Source organism: Bombus affinis, unplaced genomic scaffold, assembly GCF_024516045.1.
Source record: "Bombus affinis isolate iyBomAffi1 unplaced genomic scaffold, iyBomAffi1.2 ctg00000513.1, whole genome shotgun sequence".
Taxonomy (NCBI): domain Eukaryota; kingdom Metazoa; phylum Arthropoda; class Insecta; order Hymenoptera; family Apidae; genus Bombus; species Bombus affinis.
In genome coordinates this window covers 39669-63859 of record NW_026109156.1, presented here as the reverse complement: position 1 = coordinate 63859, position 24191 = coordinate 39669, and the positions used below count along the sequence as shown (strand labels likewise).

Sequence of the window (24191 nt, the reverse complement as noted above, 5' to 3'; positions counted from 1 at the left end):
CTTGATTGCATCGATTGTAGCGTGAAAATGGCATCATCGAACCCGATAGGTCGTATCGTGTACATACCATGTCACTTTGATTCCGAAATTGACCGCGGAATTGTTTCCTTCGTAACTATGCATAACTCTTAACGCGCGGAGCAAATAGTATCATTTTAATTTGTATAGAGACATTGTAATGCAGTTACAAAGTCTCCTTGTATAATTAAACTTACTAGTAACATTATAAGTTATTATTGTTATAAGTTATTAGTATGCAAAAATGAGTATGTAAAGAAAACGCAATAAACAAAAGTATAATATAAAATATTCAGAATATAGTACTCGTTATAATGTTCAGTGAGCGAAATCTTTAATTAAACTGTAATTAAACTTGATGTCTTTAATTATATCAAAAATATAAATATGCATAAACATTCGTAGCTCATAATAGAATTAGCTTCAATTAACATAATTAAAAATATACCGAGATTTTGGTTTCTTTGATACACTTCCCAGTTTTACTTCGTTTCAATTAACTCCTATGTTTTTAGTTTCTCTTTTGTACACGCGACCTCTATGAAACACAACAAGGCGTCTTTTCATAGCGTTAGAGAAAAATGGCATAATACTATTATCGAGACATTTTAACTTCGATAATAACATAGGTTTCAATCATTGCACGCATCAGGATTGCTTTAATTCCTCTTCAATAATTTCCAACAGATAGGCTACGTACAAACTACTGTCGCGTCGAGTGCGATAAAACCACAGCCGTCATACCGAAAGTTATGGATTTGAACCAGCGGCGAAGTTCTACTAACTCGACATCGTGTAAATTAATCGCGGGAAACTTCGAGCGGCTGCACTGAAAAGTTACCATACAGAATTTAAAATAAATGTTGATTCATTTTTCCCTCGTTCCTTGTTAGCTTCCTTTATTCTTTTTTTTTTCTCCGTTACTAGAGTACATACACTACCATTCACAAGTATCTGGACGCTTTTGGTTAACTAGAATTTTACAGAAATGTACGCAATAATAAATTAAAAATCGGAAACAGCACTGACTATGTTTCTTGTAGAATCAATAAATAATTATACATTTAAATGATCTCTTTAGATCCTCGATCCTTAACGTTTCATACAATTATACTTCCTCAAACATTTATTTCTATTGGGAAAACTTCAAACCTTTCATTTCATGGGCGTATAGTATAATGAATTGTACAGTGTAAACGAGATATCGATAATTAGAAATTTTTCAAATATTTAAAAAATTTAAACGGAGGGGAAAATTAAGCTTGGATATACCCAGTTTTCTCTTGAATTTAATTTATATTGCAAATTGGAAAATCTGAAGATACGTAATTACAAAATAGTAGCAGATATGCAATTAATAATTCCATTAATCATTATATATAATTATTAATAATTTATATTAATTATTCCATATTGGTTTCTAAATGTCAATGTAATTGTATCGTAATATTCTATTATACGCAGTTATGGCAATTATAAAGAATAAAAAGCTTGCAGGTTCATTTAAATAACTCTTTGATTAAAATACATTTTATATCTATATACTAGTCTATATACTTAGTCCATATACCTAGTCTATATACTTATAAAGTCTATATACTTTAGAACTGCTGAACACATAAAATAAAGTATCAAATGTTTTCTTTTTTTATAAACACTGAAACACGTTCAGATATCTCATAATGTTAGTGGTATTTAGTATATTCGATTATTAGAAGCTTTCTTTGAGATAGACACGAAATCCATTAAGATTTTGCGTCGACGGGTCTTATTCCTCTTCCCTCGGGACATTCATCGACCAATGTATTTTCCTTTCATGCTGTATTTTCCTTTTGCGTTGGCACGGAGACCAGACTGTACCGTGTATACCTTTATAGCAATTTCAACGAAACGCCAAACCCGCTTAGGGTATCCCTATTTGCTTCCTACTTAACCAAACCAGACAGGGTGGCATAACGATTGGTAAATAAGCGGCAAATCTGGACAACCCACTATCGTTTTGTAGCTGAAGCATGTGGGTTATGAAGATGACAGTGATTGCGGGGCGCCCATTTTATTCGTTTGGATGGAACAGGGTCAATCATAACTTGGTGACAGAAGGAAGGGTGGTAAAATTTCGGATAACCTGAAGAAGATGCTGTTCCAAAAATACCACAAAATTATCTCTCTCTCTCTCTCTCTCTCTCTCTTTCTCTACCTCTCCCTTTCTGTTTGCTTGTTTAGTAGAGACGATATAAATGGAAAAGAAAATGAATGGAACACAAAAAAGGAAAAATAGATAGCAAACAGGAAATGACGAAACACGAATCTGTGAACATACGTATCACTGTCAATTCAACGTTTTAAACCGAGATAAAAAGGATAAAATAAATATCTATCAAACGAGTTGAATATATAAAAACCACGAAGCTTCTGTTTATATTTCGTTTGGAATTGAACGGTTGAAAGTTGAATTTAAATACACTGAAATTTATCAGGACTTTAACGAAACGATTGTGAACACGATACAAAGGACAAATCGCAAGTATCAGTGAGGAAAAGGAACCATCGAGCAAATCGAGAATTAATAGGATTAATTGTTACAACGGCGAGTCAATATCTCTGCTTACCTCGAAGCTTGTTGAACGAAGATCTTCTCCTTTCAATGGATCCTGTTCCTGGCTCTATAATTTTATTAAAAGTCCGTCTTTTTATCGTAATCGATCAAACGGACCTCCAGTAGCAGCTGTATACCGACAGGATCCATTTCTGCGTGGTAGATGATTCGACACTTGCAGAATTATATTCACGCTGGAAAATTGATCGACACTCCCGATAGACCGAAATTACATTGGTATATGCGGCGAAATTTTTACAGTAATTTAGAAGCGAAGCATATTAGAGTAATTCGTCGATTAATCGCGAGCAAAGGCTACGAAATTTCCAACGAAAGCATAAATTAACCAAATATATAAATTAACGCAATTTCCTATCTCACCATCGATCCACAATACGAGTCGTGTACGAACGAATTGCGATCGCAACCAACGAAACTCGAAGATTAAGGGATTAGCGGAATTTTATTTTTTCGTGTTACTCGTTTCGACGTGGCAGACTTGAAATCCTCGTTACATATTAATGAATCGTTCACGAACGTCCCAAGATCGCGACCAACGAAATTCGAAAACTAAAAAATTAGCGAAGTTTTATGTTTTTGGCACATTTGCCAATTATTTCTACGCGAGAAACTAAAAACCTTCGTCACATGTTAACGAATCTACGAACGTTTCGCGACTAACGAAACTCAGAGCCGGAATTTTGTTTCCTTCCTTCGTTTTATCGTCGTCGTCGTTCGGTCGTCAATCGTTTTGACAGGAGAAACTTGAAATCCTTGCCACGTGTTATTGAATCTACAAACGTTTTGCCATCCACAACTATCGAAACTCAAATATCAAAAAATTTGCGTATTTCTTTTTTCTTCGTGCAGTACGATTAGCAATTATTTCAGCACAAAATGCTTGAAATCTTCGTCACGCGTTCGTACACAATTCACGGTATAACAGTGTACAACTGGCGATCGTAGCTATCGAATCTTGCAGACTGAAGAATTAGCGTGCTTTTCTTTCTTCTGAACACGGTTACCAATCGTTTCGGCGCGAGGAACTTGAAATTCTACAACTGTATGCGTCACGGTTCGATGTGTATCTGTTGGTTGTTGTCACTTACCATAGGAATTCTAATTGAATTCCAAGTGGATTCGCAAACGCAACAAGGAACGCGGCGCTGCGTAGTCGTAATCTGGTCGATTCTAGAAATTCCTGGCGTGGCTAACCCGCCGGAGTGACCATCGGTGACGATGCTGAAAGAAAAATACGGTGGAGGATGCAAAATAAATAACGCCTCTGTTTGGCTACTGTTACGTCGTATTGATTTAATCCAGATCGACCAGATGCAACAGATGCATTCCTACGGGAAATCATTGCCACTTATGAACGCGAGCTCTCTTCAGCGATTCCAAATTGGCGCGGAATATTTATCCTCGCGCGGTTTATGTGTACTCCTAATTCATTATATCATTTGCACGAATGTTGCATCCAAGATAATGTAATTAAACCGATTGTATAATTAGATATTTCAGTTATGATTTATCCACAATTCAACGTGACTGTCTATCGTGAATTTCTAATTAACTCCGATTAAATTACATCATTCAGTATACAAGGAAATTCATCGTACGGAATTTGCTTACCGAATTTGTTGATTTGACAAAAATACAATTGGAATATTGGGTGGTTGATTGTAGTATATGGTAGAAAAAGGTTGAACAGAGAAATAGATTAACGTGAACATTCTTCCTAGATCGAATAGGTGTGTTTTTGATTACGATTTGAAAAAAAAAACGGGTGGTTCGAGGAGGCGCGCCCTTCAGCCAATGTCAGGCGTCGAAAGAGGAGAAAGAGTAGACAAAACGATGCATCGTGTTTTGCGACTGCGTCGAGGGAGCGTGGATCCTCAGCGAATCCCAGTTCCGCTTCAGTTTACGGCGCGCTGTCGATTTCGACGAATTGATATCTCGGAGTGCATCCATCGGTGGATTTTCTCCTTGTAACAATAAATGATTACGACCTACTCTAAACATCCTATTTGAAAAAGTTACCTGTAGTAATGTAGTATCGGGGCCAAAAGGCCTAAGGTATCGGCCGAACTGTAAACAATGTACCGTTGGGTCCTTTAAGTGGACAGTTTTCGTGAAAAGGCTGCGTGACCTTAACCACGGGGGTTTTCGGGATACCTGTTCCGAAGAACGGGAAAAGGCAGAGTGTGTAGAGTGGGTAGAGCGTGCAGAGCGTGCAGAGTGTGGAGAGCGTGTAGAGCGTGTTGAGCGTGCGGAGTGGGCAGAGCTTGAATTGGGAGTCAGAAAGCCGCATGCGAGAATAGAACGTAGAACAGCATTATAATCATTTCGTTGCTCTTAATAATATATATTAAATCAGAACATCATCACTTGTCCTTTCTCTCTAAGACCCATTTGGATACTACATAAATTTTGGGGGCTCGAGCCGGGATCTAGAGCGCTAAGTGACAAGTGAGAGGGATATTTCGGAACAATGAGTGACTACAATGCAGGAGAAGCAGTGTTGACTGACGAGCAGGTGGCTCAGATGCAAGTACCGGAGTTAAAAGACGAGCTGAGAAGACGACGGCTGAGATTAGCGGGTAGAAAACGCGAGCTGGTAGCGCGATTGCTGGCTGCGGTACGTTTAGAGCGGGAACACGGTGCACGAGAAGAAGACGATGACGACGACGATGATTTAGAGGACGACGATGACGATGAGATGGGCGTGATTGGGGACAGTTTAGACGGCAACGATCCATGGAATCACGATCTCAATAGTCAAGTTCGGGTGACTCCAGTGGGAAGACGTCGAAGCCAAGATGAGCGTAAGTGCACAGTGTTAACGTTTGAAGACGTGGAAGGCTCGTTAAAAAAATTCAGCGGAGATGACCTACCGAATGTAACTCAGTGGATAAGAGATTTCGAGGAAATGGCGGAAGTGTGTGGCTGGTCGGACATCCACATGGTGGTTTTCGCGAGGAAGCTTCTCACAGGCTCTGCTCAAGCTTTCGTACGCCAGGAACGATGCATGAAGTCCTGGGCGAAGTTTAAAATGGCGCTGGTAGATGAATTCGAAGACGCAGTGAGTGACCGGCAGGTACATCAAGAGTTAGCGCGTAGAATGAAAAGAGCAGACGAGAGTCTGCTCCAATATATGTATAGTATGCGTGAGCTTGCGGGGCAAGGAAGAATCGATACACAGTCGGTGATCGACTATATAATCCAAGGTATTCCCGATGGAGTCTCAAATAAAGCTATACTATACGGGGCCAGGAATATGCAGCAGTTGAAGGAACGCTTCAAGCAGTATGAAGCGATGAAAAGAGATATGAAGGCGAAAACAAAATTTGGAGAGCACAGGGACGATAAAGCAGAACGATCAGCAATGCGGAATCAGTCGAGACAAACGAGCAGTGATCTCAAAAGGTGTTTCAATTGCGGCGGTGACGATCACTTAAGTGTTACATGTCCGAAGAAAGAGAAAGGTGTGAGGTGCTTCGGGTGCAACGAACTTGGACACATGGCGTCAAGGTGTACAGCACAACCGAAGAATACCTACATCATTTCAAGACCCGAGAAGAAGAGATTCATGAAGGAGGTGACGATAGATGGATGTAGGTTTACAGCGTTGGTAGATACGGGTAGTGATCTCACGTTCATACGATCAGACGAGTATGCGAGGTTAGGATCACCACCGCTAGGAAATGGTAAGCTTAGGTTTGATGGTTTGGGTTCCATGGGCAATGAGACGTGGGGCGATTTTACAAAGATAATGATGGTCGACGGGTGTGCATTCACGGTCACGTTGCACGTCGTCTCAAACAAGGTATTGAGGAGCCACAGCCTGCTGCTGGGTACTGACTTTTTGGATCAGATAGAGTTGCGGGTCAAATGGAGCGAGGTGAGCTTCCTACGGCTTGACGGGCAGGATGATGGTCACGAAGACGCGTCGGAGGTATTGATTGTCAACGCGATAGAACAGACCGACGAGATAGATCTAGCGCACGTACAAGAACCGCACTACCATGAAGCGATCCGCGATATCATTAGGGGGTATAAGCCAGAGAAGACGCGGGAGGTCGGGATAACCGCGAAAATCGTGTTGAAAAGCGACAAACCCGTGGTACGAAGATCGCGACGGCTGGCGCCGTCTGAGAAAAGGGAAGTGGACGATTTGATGGAGGCGTGGACAGACGAGGGTATTATAAAACCAACGGACTCGGAGTATGCGGATACCCCGAGTAGAAATCCACTGCCGGGTGCTGTGGATGTGGCTGAGTGTGAGGACGGGCTGATTGCACGGTTGAGAAGCGCACAGAAGAAGGGCATTGAAGTCCGTAAGATTTTAGATGCCGCAACGTGCAGTCAGGCCGATGGATATGTAACCAGAAGATTAATCGACGAAGAATGGGCTGCAAAATTCGGGGAACAGCGTCGTGAGTTACGCGAGGACGCTAAAAGGAAGATCGCTGCGACGCAAGAAGAAAACAGAAAGAATTTTAGCAAAAGACGGAAGAGCGCGAAGCAGTACCTAAGGGGAGATTTGGTAGCCATTAAGAGAACCCAGTTTGGCCCAGGTTTAAAACTCGGAGGAAAATTTTTAGGTCCGTACCGGGTATCACGAACAATGCGGAATGACCGGTACATGGTGGAGAAAGTAGAGGAGCATGAGGGGCCTGCGCACACATCGACGACCGCAGACTTTATGAAGCATTGGGTCCTCAACGCCGAAGATGACGCATCCGACGATAGCGAAACTGAAGACCACATCTGAGGGCAGATGTTATTGCAGGATGGCCGAATGTAGTATCGGGGCCAAAAGGCCTAAGGTATCGGCCGAACTGTAAACTATGTACCGTTGGGTCCTTTAAGTGGACAGTTTTCGTGAAAAGGCTGCGTAACATTAACCATGGGGGTTTTCGGGATACCTGTTCCGAAGAACGGGAAAAGGCAGAGTGTGTAGAGTGGGCAGAGCGTGCAGAGCGTGCAGAGTGTGGAGAGCGTGTAGAGCGTGTGGAGCGTGCGGAGTGGGCAGAGCTTGAATTGGGAGTCAGAAAGCCGCATGCGAGAATAGAACGTAGAACAGCATTGTAATCAATCTCGTTGCTCTTAAATATATATTAAATCAAAACATCATCACTTGTCCTTTCTCTCTAAGACCCATTTGGATACTACAGTAATAATTACCTGTAATAATAATAAAAAGTATTAGACGTACGATAGCAATCACGATAATAGATAGAAACGTTAGAAAAGTAATACGTAGATTAACAAGCTTTGACATTTCATATTTTATGTTTCGGCAAAGTGATTTCCTTCTAATCTCCACCATTTTATCACAGTGGTAAATAAAGAAACAAATTCGAATTTTTTCATGGAAATCTGAATTTCTTTACGGCCGGCTGATTTTCATTTTAATTTCTTATATTCTGGTTCCATAGATTCTTGTTTGAATGCCAAAGAAGAGTATCTCGTCGACTTGAAGGTCTAAGGAACGTGAAACGACGAAGCACCGGGTTGCGACAACGTAACGAGTGAATAGCACATAAGTGTGCATTGTAGGATTGCCAGAACTGAACGCGTGTGAAACGCGGCGAATTTAAGCGGAGCGGATCTACGAAGGCCAAAGTCCTACAGTGGTGGAAAGAGGAAGGCAGAGTAAAAGGTATTATTTACGAAATCTCTGACGAATCGAGTTACCGATAAACAGGACACATCGAGTTAAGTCCGTTCGACTTTATTTTACAAGATGACCAAACACGAAAGCGTTCGTAAAATTCTAATATCATTAGAAATAATTGCAAGCACATTTGCAGCTTACACAGGAGTTACTTTAATAATTTTTAACGGAAAATCGGTCCGAAATAAAAACTATAAGATAATTCTCGACGATAGATTTTTAGATAGACTTTTAGATTTGACGATAATTAATATATAGAATAAAAAGTAGTGCGGAATATTGAAAATAATTTGATAATCGAAGGATACAAAAGGATCTGACAATTAAATATTTCGTTTATGACGAATCATCGAACTTGTGAAAAATTTAAAGATACAAAAATGCAGACAAATATTGAAAAATATGTGATATAACCAAAGTAGAGTATTCTTTCCAATATTTATGATAATTTTGAGATTAAGATGATTTATGGTGTTCTGAAGATGAAACAAATCTCCGTTTACATTTAATTGTTGTATACGTATCTTTAAGAAATATGTGTTTGTGGATCAACTTGACCGAGAAATCTGCCAATTATGAGTTCACAAGAAGTGTGATTTTTCATGAACCATACGAAAAAGATTTTGTCGTGCGGGGTAAAAAAATAGAGCGCAACACATATGTACGCAAATACGTGCAGCAGAAGAAGTGGCGAATAATTGATAGGCAAACATTTTTTGCTCGGCCAGAGTGTTCTAACACGCGAATATATAGCCAGACTTGCAAGTGGTTTTCTAATTTTAAACATTAATGCCTTGGGTCCGACAATGTGTGATCACGATGCTGTTAACGTCGTTTTAAATTAACAACGTGGTCATTTGCAACGTGCATCCATTTTCACGAGTAATTCGTATTGAATTATCGTCGAACCACTGTCTTTTCTTTGCATCGCGCTTTCGAGACAATATTCTTCTGTAAATTATCCATTAACGAGTTTCCTCAATATAGTATGTGTGTTGCGCGAAACATGTTAAAACTTGATTAACCCTATATCAAAAGAAAGACTGGCGATTATATTGGGAAAATTTGACAGAAATCTGAAAATGTTTACGAGCAAGGGATTACGAGCTTCATAAAAGACACCGACGTATTTGAACAGTCGTTTTTCGTTATATTAGACATCATCCTTTGTTTCTTCAAACAGAAAATTCATATGCATGAAACTACCCCTCAAAACGATTGCGAGTAGATTTCATATTCATTTAAAATTTTGCAAATATTACAGTCTCATTACAATGCTAATAAAGTTTCGAAATGTTTTATACGACACACGTACAAGTGGTTTGATAATTCTCCGAACACTTTCATGAACCATCGTATTTTACCCGATACTACGTATAGTGTGCAAAGAAATACAGCGAATAATATTGCAATGTGCGCGAATAATTTGATAGAAATTATATTCTGACTAGGTCCGATATTTCATGGCATTTAAAATACGGTCGAAAAAATTCGTGTAAATGTGGACCGTCGAGTTGATGGTCATATAAATTGTATTTCACGAATTGTAGTTCGTGCACGAAGAGCGAAATTAAACTCAGCTGCTTATACGTGACAAAATTAATACGGATGGAAGGGAATTTTGATTAAAACTAAGGAAAAAATTCGACTGGAATAAGCTCGAATAAAGCCTTTGATTTATCAACCTATGATCATCGAAGCGAAGAAGCGTTTGCAACAAAAATGGAAAAACGAATATGTATAGAGAAACTAGCGCATGTATGGAAAGTAGAGCGAGGGAAGAAGTTTCTAGTTATTTTGTTCGATAAGAGTTTCGGCGAATCGGCGTGGCTTGCCGCTTGCGGCAAATTTCCAGTTTATTAGATGAACATGCAGAAATCTGCATGATAAGAAAACTCTGTTAATTTTAATTCGCCTGGCGTAAGAAAACTACGGGAATAAAAAAACATTTTCTACTTCTTCGCAACTAATTTTTCAATTTATCTGAATCGGCAGCCACTCGCTTATTTATGAAAGGAATAATTCCATAACGCGAATTTTATTCACTTTGAATGCAGATTGACAAACATTCCACTAATTGTTCTAAAATTAAATTCGTAACAAAGTTCTCTATTTATATTTAAGTTTATCGAGAGAGCTAGTTGTTCCATCTAAAGAACTGTGTTAATATTAAATACCAAAGTGGTTTCCAGAGGTAGGAGAAAATCAAAGGTAAAGGGAAATCAAGCAGGAAGATTGTATCAAGAAGTAATGTATTCCGTGACCGTCAGTTAAGCGTACAGTGGTTGCTTCTCGTGTCAACTAAGTTTGACATAGTACCTCAAGTTTCTTGGAAATGGTGTTGCTAACACTTACCGTTTCTCATTTGCATCAAACTAGGTAAAGGTGGGCCTTGGTAAACTGCTGAATAAATTTATTTTAGATTAGCAAAATAAAAAGTGGCGAGTCATTACTGTCTCTCTCTTTCTCTCTCTCTCTCTCTCTCCCTCTTTTATTTTGAGTTTAGAAATATTTAATAAATACTTACAGTCGATGGATTTGTTTGCTTTGAATCTCTTACGTAGATTGCCAAAAGAACAGTTAAATTTGATTGGAAACTAATAATACCACATCAAACACGACTATTTATTCACATGGCACACGTCATACTAATTATTCGAGAAATTCTATTATAATAATTGTCTCCTCTAAATTGTTTTTTACGATGTTACTTGAACAACGCGCACGTGTTACTTCGACAATCTGGACTTTTACGACATTTCCAAATTTTTCAATGCCAGTTGTGGTTAACAGCTGGACGTTTTATTGCTAAGATTTTCCGCTGAGATTGCGTCGTGCAAGGTCCTTTAATACGCACAAGAAATACGAAAAGCGGCAGTAAATCGAGACTCACGGGAATCCATAAAAAGGATTCACAGAAACCTTACGATACCCTTGACGTTTCCAAATTTCGTAAGTTTACCGCGATCTTCGCGATTAAAAACGTATGTAGCTCCTTCTATTTATTGTACGAAGGGTAAGCTTGCTCCTCCTTTCTGTGTAGAAGAAACTGGAAAAGAAGAGAGTATCAGTCCCTCTTTGGACTTTGTCCCTTTAAATAAGATGCAAATAAACCCGAAATAAATTATTCCAGAGCTCTCTTATACAGTTGGATCTTATTACTAAAATTTTGTAAGTCACGCGAGACACAAATTGTTGCTGTTAAATTCTCATGACGAATAGTAAAGAGCTTGTTAAGAAAAAAAGGGGCGGAGCCTCTTGTAGCTCTGGAATATTTAATTCTGTTCTTTTGTTTATCTTTAACAAATGTACGTGATTTATCCAGGATTTTAAAATGATTGGTAAATACTTTCTTACTATTCCTGGTATTCGGCTTCGAGCTGTTCGTTGGACGTTGAGTGAAATCACTCGAAGTCACGAAAGTCACTCGATTATCGAGTACCCTCAGCATCTAGCGAAAAGAGTAGAACGGTGAATACGCTATAGACCTTGTCAAATAAACAGGGGTTTACGAAAGTATTGTATCTGAATACGTCTCATAAACAAAATTTTATAAACATGTTGCGTGTATTATAAATTATTTTATCTGTTAAATTGCACATTTTCCTTAGCAGATTTAATTTTATAAAGTTACATACCGCTTGTCTCGCACCATTTTAATTTTCTTACCCTTATATCCACGTTCCAATTGATTATTCGATGCAGAGATAAACCTAGCGTCACGATTAATTAAAAGAATCATATTAAATCCATTCAGCCATTGTATCATGTCCATATTATCATAATCATCGTACTATATTTCTACTATATTTCTGTGATATCTGTTGAAATATTATCTTCCACTTTATCCTATATATTATCTTCATTTAATATCTACCCAAGTATAAATATACGCTGATTCATTAATATTACAGCAAAGCACGGCTTCCTTGATGACGATCAAATATCAGCACACGTTCCTTGAAACATAATAACTTTATTAAAATCCAGCCAAGCGACTTCATCTTTTTAGGGAAGTTAGAAAGATTAGATTACTGGATGACGTGTAAAGATAATTTGAAGAAATAGCAATACGGTTGGAATTTCGAAATAGGAAGTAAAGGTCACTTTTTACGTCATTTTTATCTGGGCCTGTAGTAAAATTTAAACAACACATATTATATCAGTTAGACTAGACTACGGATTTTTATATAAATTCATATTTTCGAGAATGCAATTAAGAGAGAAGAACCTCGGTAGAAAATTGTTTTACCTAACAAGTATTAGAGAAATCATAGTACTTTGAATATTTTAACTATTTTTTATATTATTATATATATAACGTTCAATAATTGGATAGTTCCGGGATCGATTCTGAAGTCTGAAAATCGAGTTTTTTTCTATTATGAAATAATTAAAAATACAAAAATAAACAACAATTAATATGCGTTTATAACAATAAATAACGATAATTATCAACACGGGAAATAACAAGTCTTTGGTAGAATGTTTACCTGAAAATCGAGAATCGATTTTCAACGTCCTCAGCTACCGATATTTCTTCTTCAGTCTTTAAATCTTAAATCTTCAGTCTTTAAAATCTTAAATAACTATTCTGTAACCTTGCCTGTCTCTAATGTAACTCTCTGTCCGTCCGTTTGGGAAAACGTGCTTCTTCAAATGGTCGTCCGTAAAACAAAGGAAGATCGTTCTATCCGTGAAACACAGCCTGTCGTGCTACCCCTAAAACAGAAAGAATCTCTATCCTACATGAACTCTAGGGAGTTTACATCTCCCCTCCTCGTGTTAATAATTACATCGTTAATTATCTTCTCTATAAGGGATCAGCTTACTTGAGTGGAAGAAATTCCCATCAGATCTCCGATTACCGTTATCCACTTCATATATGGAGTTTGAAATCCTTCTTAGAATTTCGAGAGGTCCTTTCCTAATTTCTTCCAGCTTATTTCTATTCATTTTGTTTCCGTTGTGGATGAAGACTATATCACTGTGGCGGCACTCGACAAGTATTCTTCATATTCTCCATTATTCCTTTAAGGACGATTTCAATCATTTTTCCATACAGTAAATGATTTGGGGCAAATCCCGTTACACTGTGTCTGGTGTTATTGTACTCTTCTACGCTTTCTTCTGCGATTTTTGTCCAGTTTCTCTTTTTTTTTCGAATTGATCTTACATCTGATGCTGTTTACTAATGTCTGATTTACCCTCTCGTTTAGTCCATTGGAGGATGGACAGTCTGTCGAGGTGAAAATTAATTTAATGTTCTTCTTTCTCGCATACTCGAATTTCTTTGGATGTCATTACTGGGTATCGATCTGCACGGATAATTTTTATGGAATCAGTTTCTCCAATCTTCATATTGTCCCAAAATTCCCATTAGGTTATTTGTTGACTGTATACTTTCTCTTTCGATTTTATCTTGGATTTCGATAGGTAATCCAATGACAATCAGGTGCACCCTCACATCTTCAGGCATTCTTCTTTTTACTTCTTTTACTTCCAATATTAGTCGTTCTTTCCCTATTGCATATTCTATGAACGAACCTGAAAGGTATATAAAATTGTAAGCATATCGTATTACCGACCAACCTTTACTCTTAACCTTTGAGTGCTGAATACTCGCGGCCTATGCCGTCCGTACTTACGGCGCGTATCTAGCGCTGACGACCGCTATGGACGAAATAATTTTTCGGTAGATTGAACTCTGTTGATTGACTATTCAAAGCACAAATCGTTATAAGTTATAGCAATTCTTTTGCGCGATATTAAATGATTGAAGAAATTTTTTAATTATTTTTATTATTTATTATAAACATTGAAATTTACAATTAACTAGAATTTGGGTAATAAACTAGAAAACTAAATTTAGTAAATAGAACACAAGTTAATAATTTAATTGTATGTGAAAATCTCAGTGCTTGAGAAAACTAACAAAACCATATGTAGAGTTTTCTTACAAGTGGTGATCACTTCAACAATAAGGAGACACTATTGGCATTTGTTTAATGCCGTAAGGAATGCATTTATATTTATTTCACACAAATGTAATAGTATTACTTCTACGTAGGTGTTTGGAACAATTGAGAAACCCATACATGTGTCGTTAGTCCATGCCAGTCACTTACAGAAAACGAGTATATATATCCTTAGTCCTTACTGATAGCTTTCACCAGACACCTATATGGGCCCACAACACTCAAAGGATTAAAAGTTTTGAGAAATGCTTCCTCCAATCTTCCCAGTTGTGTCCTTCAGCTTTCAGTAGATTCCTTTGGTACCATCTTTCTGCTGTTTTTCCTAGATACTTTCTTAAACCTTTGACTTTTTCCTCATTACCTTTTATTTTGTATCTTTTGCATTCCTCTTCATGCTCCGATATCCAGTCTGTGGCTTTTCGAGTTCCTTCAAATTGTTCTATATTGAAGTTTATTTCCTCTATTTCCCTCTTATCTCATTTTCAGAGAGTCTCTAGAATATTTACCATGTCAATTTCCGTCTTTGTTTTTCTTGTGCGAGTTATTTCTGCTTCCTCTAAGACAATGTCTCGGAATACGAAGCTTGAATCCGTAATGATATACAATGTTGCTGTCTCGTCATCTATTGTGAGTTTAATATTTCTACATTGGCCTACCTTGGTTAAACTGTTTGCGACCTTCTTCACTATTGGTAAACTGAATAATTGTTGATGGTACTTTTCTTCTTGATATTCCGGGGAGAAAATACAGCATATTTCGTCTTCTGGTCTTCTGATAGATTCTATATCTTCTCTATCTTCTACTGTTTCGCGTTCTCGTTCATGACGACGCGTAGGTTAACTTTCAGCAACATGGCGTAGGGAAAGTCGATTTATAAGGTTCAATAATTGGATAATTCAGGGATCGATTCTGAAGTCTGAAAATCGAGTTTTTTTATTATGAAGTAATTAAAAATACAAAAATAAACAATTAATATGCGTCTATAACAATAAATAACGATAATTATCTACACGGGAAATAACAAGTCTTTGATACAATGTTTACCTGAAAATCGAGAATCGATTTTCAACGTCCTTAGCCACCAATATTTCTCCTTCAGTCTTTAAAATCTTAAATAACTATTCTGTAACCTTATCTGTCTCTAATGTAACTCTCTGTCCGTTCGTTTGGGAAGAACGTGTTTCTTCAAATGGCCGTCCGTAAAACAAAGGAAGATCGTTCTGTCCATGAAGCACAGCCTGTCGTGCTACCCGTAAAACGAAAAGAATCCCTATCCTACATGAACTCTAGGGAGTTTACATCACCCTCCTCGTGTTGATAATTACATCGCAAAATTCACGTGTGAGATGGAAAGTTCAATAAGGCGGTTATGTATATTAACCCGAAAGAAAGCTCATGGCTTTGCAACGCGTTACACGCAACACGGAATTTCCCTCGCTGAAATAATCCTATTACAAGGATACGATATTCCTTAACAGATCTCGCAATGTAATTCTCCCTCTACAACTTTTTGTTAGGTTTGAAACACGAGAGTTTCGAAGCTCTGCAAAGTCTCGCGAATCTAGAAGTCGAGTTTCAACGTATTTTCGCTTCTTATTTTATAGCTGTTAATAATTATTATCTCACTCTGCACGTACATCAAACGAGTACTTATGTAAATCCAAAGGAAACGGAAACAACCGAGAATAGTGAGGATAATTCGAATACGTACCGATTAGTAAAGTGTTTCGCAAAGAAAAAAAAAGGAAAATTGTATCGGAGAAATAGGGGAAAAACGGTGGCGTACATCAAGCAATCTTTATAGCTGTAATACATTTATTATTCATTTATGTTCATTCTCTATCGCGTAACAGACATTGAAATAACTGGCAGAACGAGCATATAAATCTTGTATCGCTCGACCTGGCTTCTCCCGATGGAAAAATATTCACCAGCCTGGGATCGTGCATCGCTAATTACTCCGTTCTACTTTTCGAACGCGTTTCCATCCATACAGAAAAGCAAGAAGGCAAACCCTATCGCACAGTCATGAAGAGATGCAAAAGCAAGAAACCAACCAACGACATGCCGATCGACATGGTGGAAGCAGTCCTACAGAGGCTATTCATCATGGGACACGGACCCTCCCATTACGAGGGCCGCGAAGAGGCAGAGACCGAAGAAGTAGGAGACATCAGCTTCAGCGTCGTCATCGGCGAAGGCGATGTCGTCGATGCCGCCGGAAGAATGAACACCAAGAAGGCTGCAGGAGTCGATGGAAGACTCCTGGACTGCTGGAAGCAGGAGCTGGAAGCAAGCTGGAACCAGACTGCTGGAAGACGGCCAGAGTAATACTGCTAAGGAAGCCGGGAAAGGATCCCAGTCTCCTTAACGCGTACCGGCCGATAAGCATACTCCCAGCCATGAGCAAGATCTGGGAAAAATGCTTTAAGAAGATCATCGAGAGATGCATCGGAACGGACCCGTTCCATCGGAGGCAGTATGGGTTCAGAAAGAAGAATTAGCTTAGCGAATACCGATAAGAACAGGAAGAAGCTGAAACGGGCACAACGAACGGCCCTGTGCATAACAACGACGGCATACCGTACCGTCTCCCACGCGGCACTTTGCGTGTTGACCGGGAATCTCCCGATCTACATAAAGATAAAGATGCTCGGAGAGACTTACGAGAGGAACAAGATCCATAAGACCAAGATCGGCGCGGATGACGGCAACGAGCTGAAGGGGGAACTGGAGGCGCAAGGAAATTAATACCGAGTACGCTGCTATTTACCAAAAAGAAGATGGACATCGATCATCACACCATGCAGCTGTTAACCGGGCATGGGAATGTGGCGGCACTCGACAAGCCAAATACCACCACTCGACACTAACTAGTGTCGGACGACGGCAGCGCGGTGGTTAACGTCTTAGGTTGCGAACGTTCGGAACCCGGGTTCGAATCCCGGCGACCGGAGTCCGATTTTACCTCCACGCACCAAAAAACCGAGGGAAAATCAGCAGTACCCCGGCAGCGTCATCTACAGCCCCCAGTGACAATTACTACAGCGGACCAGGCCCAACAACTATAACTCACAACACGGCCACCTCAACATCACCAATTTTAAATTCGTGTTCTCTTCTTTTTTTATCGTATTTTTGTTTGTTGATTTCGAAATTTCTTGTTGAGTTTTTGAATGCTTCTCCTCTGTCTCTTTTTAGGTTTATCTTATCCTCCATTATTCCTTTAAGGACGATTTCAATCATTTTTCCATACAGTAAATGATTTGGGGCAAATCCCGTTACACTGTGTCTGGTGTTATTGTACTCTTCTACGCTTTCTTCTGCGATTTTTGTCCAGTTTCTCTTTTTTTTTCGAATTGATCTTACATCTGATGCTGTTTACTAATGTCTGATTTACCCTCTCGTTTAGTCCATTGGAGGATGGACAGTCTGTCGAGGTGAAAATTAATTTAATGTTCTTCTTTCTCGCATACTCGAATTTCTTTGGATGTCATTACTGGGTATCGATCTGCACGGATAATTTTTATGGAATCAGTTTCTCCAATCTTCATATTGTCCCAAAATTCCCATTAGGTTATTTGTTGACTGTATACTTTCTCTTTCGATTTTATCTTGGATTTCGATAGGTAATCCAATGACAATCAGGTGCACCCTCACATCTTCAGGCATTCTTCTTTTTACTTCTTTTACTTCCAATATTAGTCGTTCTTTCTCTATTGCATATTCTATGAACGAACCTGAAAGGTATATAAAATTGTAAGCATATCGTAGTACCGACCAACCTTTACTCTTAACCTTTGAGTGCTGAATACTCGCGGCCTATGCCGTCCGTACTTACGGCGCGTATCTAGCGCTGACGACCGCTATGGACGAAATAATTTTTCGGTAGATTGAACTCTGTTGATTGACTATTCAAAGCACAAATCGTTATAAGTTATAGCAATTCTTTTGCGCGATATTAAATGATTGAAGAAATTTTTTAATTATTTTTAATTATTTATTATAAACATTGAAATTTACAATTAACTAGAATTTGGGTAATAAACTAGAAAACTAAATTTAGTAAATAGAACACAAGTTAATAATTTAATTGTATGTGAAAATCTCAGTGCTTGAGAAAACTAACAAAACCATATGTAGAGTTTTCTTACAAGTGGTGATCACTTCAACAATAAGGAGACACTATTGGCATTTGTTTAATGCCGTAAGGAATGCATTTATATTTATTTCACACAAATGTAATAGTATTACTTCTACGTAGGTGTTTGGAACAATTGAGAAACCCATACATGTGTCGTTAGTCCATGCCAGTCACTTATAGAAAACGAGTATATATATCCTTAGTCCTTACTGATAGCTTTCACCAGACACCTATATGGGCCCACAGCACTCAAAGGATTAAAAGTTTTGAGAAATGCTTCCTCCAATCTTCCCAGTTGTGTCCTTCAGCTTTCAGCAGATTACTTTGGTACCATCTTTCTGCTGTTTTTTCCTAGATACTTTCTTAAACCTTTGACTTTTTCCTCATTACCTTTTATTTTGTATCTTTTGCATTCCTCTTCATGCTCCGATATCCAGTCTGTGGCTTTTCGAGTTCCTTCAAATTGTTCTATATTGAAGGTTATTTCCTCTATTTCCCTCTTATCTCATTTTCAGAGAGTCTCTAGAAGTTTTACCATGTCAATTTCCGTCTTTGTTTTTCTTGTGCGAGTTATTTCTGCTTCCTCTAAGACAATGTCTCGGAATACGAAGCTTGAATCCGTAATGATATACAATGTTGCTGTCTCGTCATCTATTGTGAGTTTAATACTTCTATATTGGCCTACCTTGGTTAGACTGTTTGCGACCTTCTTCACTATTGGTAAACTGAATAATTGTTGATGGTACTTTTCTTCTTGATATTCCGGGGGAAAATACAGCATATTTCGTCTTCTGGTCTTCTGATAGATTCTATATCTTCTCTATCTTCTACTGTTTCGCGTTCTCGTTCATGACGACGCGTAGGTTAACTTTCAGCAACATGGCGTAGGGAAAGTCGATTTATAAGGTTCAATAATTGAATAATTCAGGGATCGATTCTGAAGTCTGAAAATCGAGTTTTTTTATTATGAAGTAATTAAAAATACAAAAATAAACAATTAATATGCGTCTATAACAATAAATAACGATAATTATCTACACGGGAAATAACAAGTCTTTGATACAATGTTTACCTGAAAATCGAGAATCGATTTTCAACGTCCTTAGCTACCAATATTTCTCCTTCAGTCTTTAAAATCTTAAATAACTATTCTGTAACCTTATCTGTCTCTAATGTAACTCTCTGTCCGTTCGTTTGGGAAGAACGTGTTTCTTCAAATGGCCGTCCGTAAAACAAAGGAAGATCGTTCTGTCCATGAAACACAGCCTGTCGTGCTACCCGTAAAACGAAAAGAATCCCTATCCTACATGAACTCTAGGGAGTTCACATATATATGTATGTATATTTTGCGCAATTTTGCATTTTTAAATTTCCTCTAAATGCGCGAAAGTTCATAGTTCATGTACGTAGGAGGATGACGTTGTTCAGTTACAGATATGTTGAACATTTTATCGAAATTGGTTGATCAATGGAATCAAGTAACAGACATCGAAAGATCTTTGCTATTTTCTTCTTCTTTCGACTAATTGCAATTTCTTCGAAATCTTTTTACACTTGGTCTATTAAATTAATCCTTCCAAATTGTCAAAAAAGAAGAAAAATAATCATGTCATGTTACAGTGCTAATGAAATGAAATTTCAAAATGTTTCATGTAGCGCGTACAATATGGACATACAAGTTTCCTATTGAAAATGTCAAAATACTTATGAAAACTTTATATCACGTACGCTGTCCCGCTTATCGTGGCCAATTTAATTAATACGAAGCAAAGGATCGTAAGATCATCTTGAATCAGAAGACACACGGAAATTGGCAAGCGTAGACGGAAATTCGGGACGATAAGTCGAGACGAGAGCAAGGAAATTGAAGTAGAGCTGAGGCAGATACCAGTTATGTGGAATAGAAAGGATTCCAAAATGGTAGATAATGATACGAGGAAAGCCGGGTTACTCAAATATCCCGATTAATCGACTGTAATGTCTTCGAGGATGTCGCTAATTAATTATCAAAGTCCACGAAAGCTTAACTCGACGAGGATAAACAAATGTTTCATATGGTCGACCAGAGATAATTAATTTTCCTTAATCGCGTTCGTCGAGCCAGCAGAAATTGGTTGGTTGAGTCTAGCGGAAGACAACTTGGATCTCTTCGTCGCGCCGCAGGAAAATCTGTGATCTTCTCTCCACGTTTTTCTTTTTGTCCCTTTTATGTTCGATGGCGGATCAATATTTCCCAAGTGGCGGATTACAGGCCAGGCGTACCAGGAACTGCTAGACGAAGGTACGAGCTGCTTGGAAGCTGCATTAGCTTGGTAGCTTGTGGAATAATCCGCTTGAAAAGGACCTATTCCGCGTGGAAACTCCGGACGCACAAAACGCTGAGGAAACGGCAACCCCCTTATGAATTATTCCATCCCTTTTCTTGTATTTGAGAATTAAAGCACCAGTTCGTAGCCTGGTAGTTCTTGACCATAAGTTGAGTTCTATCGAATGTTCCATATTCTTCGACCGACTACAATTTCGGACAGAAATAAACGAACAGATAGTGGAATTAGGTATCGCTGAAACATCGTTGAATTAGGCCGCAATGGTTAGCTGGAGTTTTTGAAATTGTTGAGATTTTAGTGCCGAAGCACTTTTTGATCGACGCTTATTTTACATAATTTCATCAGTTTTGTCTATTTTTTGTTTTGTGGGATTAATCGATCTAATAAATAAGCGATTAGAAAATACGGCTTGTTTACACAAAAGAGTAGACGTGTAATTACAATAATTGGGTAAATAATCTATTGCACTGCAAGGATATATAATAAATAAAATTCAACACATTGTTGACCGGAAATTTTACTGAGAATTTATCTCATGTCATCGGTTATTATTTCGTAATTGGATGTGAAAGTAAAACAATATAAATAAACTTTAATAAATTTTATATATTTTTATTTCAACTTTTAATATTTCTTTTTCGTATGATAAACAGTGTAACAATCATCTGCGTGTAATGGTGCACAATTTGGCCATGAAAACACGAGTTAACTCGTGACCGGTCAAAGATGTGTTAAGTATGTACGACAATACTGTAATTCAATTAAACTTCATTAACTGTACGTGTCTGACTTGAACGTATCTCATCTACTTCCGTTTCGACGAAAGCAAAGAGCTTCATATCGCAACAAACTGTTATATGAAACGAATTGAAAGTCTGATTTCGTTTGAAGGCAAAGGAACATTCTATCTGCTGTGTATGCATCGAGTTAACTTTAATGATCCAAAACCAGAGTTTCCGGGAGGAATCTCGTATCGCATGCAAATGTGACCACAGTTGTTACAAACGTGAACTAACAAGCGCGTTGTAACGTTAAACTGGCTGCATAATGCAGGCAACTGATATCCGATACGAACATTAAGCAATAGGTGGTTTAATTTTCGAATAAATAATGTGGGAAATTTAAACAAATTGGTTTTGTGTTTCTGGCCAGCGAAATTGCTCTGACTGACTGACATTTCGCATCGAAATCGCAGAATGGAGATGTTCATGTTTCTTCGAATGGTGGTCAGGTGTCTGATATTTGGAGAGGTGCACGGAAGAAAAATAGCGTGAGATCTCGAGTATCGATCGAACGTGGTATTCATGACGACGACGTGGAAAGTCTTTGGAGAAGAATAAGAAACACATTGGCCATGATGGCACCAGAAAGATGGAAGTAGAAGTCTGGTGAAGAATCGGTCACGTCTAGAAGAAATGGCGCGCGTGAATTGACCGCGCAAAGTGCCCGTTAAAAATGAGAAACTGTGTCCCGATCCTCAAAACGAGCAACCAGACGCGAAGGCTAATTACCGTGGCACGAAGCGAATAAGATTAATATTGGGTCAACACTGAGGATAACTATGGAGTTTCAAAGAAAACTATTTCGCGAATTTACCTCGGCGAAAACAACTTATCGCGAATCTAGATTAAAATTACAATTACGAAAGGGCGAGAAAGACGGACATTTAATCGATATTAATTAGCGTAAGAAAATTAAACAAGTTGTGAAATTAATAATACGCCCTGAAACACCCGTAAAATCTAAATCGAATATTGAAATTAAATAAAAACAAATTTAATAGTAAAATTAATAAGATTTTTATCATAACATTTTATCTCTACATATTTTTACATACGTTTCAAAGGAAATAATAATTCAATACTTTCTATACGATTGCCCTGACTTTTGACCAACTTCTAAAGACCTGCCTTTCCTTTTGACATATTTTCGTGGAGTAATTAATCGTGAGACGAAGACCTCTGATCCTGCTCTCGATCGATAACCTTTCCACTAAGCAGAAGAATCAAGGTTCATCTCCGTGATATTTCATTCCCTCTGCTCTCTGCCTGGCGCGTCAGCTGCTTTCGTCGGTTTCCAACGGAACCGTATAATTTTTCTGTGGACCAGTCGCGCCATCCAAAAGAACGAGCATTACGTAGTAGAGGCTCATCGAGAAATTCTCTTCGTAGATAGGGGAAAAAGTCTTTTATCGTATGTTATACGAAACTTGTTGATTAATTAATTAATGAGGTAATGAGATGTAATGAAACACTATTATCATGATTCGATAACTAATCGTATACTTCGAGCATGTTTATGAAGCGTATGCTTGCAATAAATATTTTCAAACTTCTACGTACATTTACAAATTCTTTTAACATTTCACCGACACAATCGGTGTAAATGTGTTTCATTGTGGTTTCAACGAAATTTCAAAATGTGTAGATTGTTTCCTGTCGTTGATAAAGATAATTAAAAATAATTGTACGTACGAAACATGCGTTTCTGGTGGTATCGTACCACGAAATGCAAATCGATCCTATATAGAGACGTATAAAGCACTATGCTAATTGCACTAAATCCTACACACGGTGCAAAGGACAGATCAGCAGCTGTGTCAAAGCGATATGGCTAAGAGATATTTGTTACATGATCGATAAATACCTCGTTAATGAGAAAATCAAATACGACGGTCAACCGGTCGCTTTTCATATCAATAATTGCCATTTCCAGAAGATCTAATTAGTAACATAAAATAATAGGACGAAAGCACTAAAACGGCGAAACGTCAACTCTAGTAACAAGAACGTGACAGGAAGTTTCAATGACCAGTCGATCAAAATCGAGTTTGTCGTCTGAAACGCGTTCCCTTTTTGATATTTACCTTTATCCTTATCGGCGAGGATAAATGAAATTTCTTTTTTATCGAATCTTAAATACATTAGCGATACATTCTTTTTAATTACCACGAGCTTGTTTCCGAATTCAGTTACTCGAATGACAATCAATGGATTAAAGCTCTTTGCCGGTCGCCGACAACATTATAACGCAATTCCCTCGATAAAGTAGCTGTCATTCAGCCGCTTGTACCTCGTAGACGATGAATCGACAGAATTTAACGCCTTTGCCGAGACAGTAATGTAATTCGTTAGTTTAGTAACTCTATTCTTTCGCGGACGTGAAATTATTTACCTGAAATATGAAATTGCTAATTGGGAAGAAGATAGATGTAGAAGGAAGGTTCTGTATTGACAAATTAAAGCACCCCTAAGATAAACCCAAGAAAAAGAGAGGGAGAGACAGACAGACAGGGAGATAAGTAAGAGAAATCTAACCCAAACCTAACTCTTATAAATGTTTCTTCTCCACCCATATTTAATTATTGTTTGAAACGCTTCAATTTTGTAAAATGAAATACTCGTAATAAATAATTCTTATCCTCCGGCATTTTTAATTTCTGTTTGAT

General features: G+C 38.1%; 1 long non-coding RNA gene across 4 annotated transcripts; it reads right to left on the bottom strand.

The window, feature by feature from the left end:
* Positions 1-10529: 10529 nt before the first annotated feature.
* Positions 10530-19734, bottom strand: LOC126928063 (uncharacterized). 4 transcript variants are annotated; one of them, XR_007716231.1, is made up of 7 exons: positions 19489-19734; positions 19102-19360; positions 18807-19027; positions 17673-18012; positions 13127-13424; positions 11652-12253; positions 10530-11343 (listed from the first exon to the last, which is right to left on the bottom strand). It is a non-coding gene; the product is annotated as an uncharacterized LOC126928063 (long non-coding RNA). The 4 variants fall into 4 exon arrangements; XR_007716232.1 differs by lacking the exons at positions 17673-18012; positions 18807-19027 and adding exons at positions 14634-14699; positions 14779-14928 and having other exon boundaries at positions 13127-13841; XR_007716233.1 differs by lacking the exon at positions 17673-18012 and having other exon boundaries at positions 13127-13841.
* Between the last annotated feature and the right edge of the window lie 4457 nt (positions 19735-24191).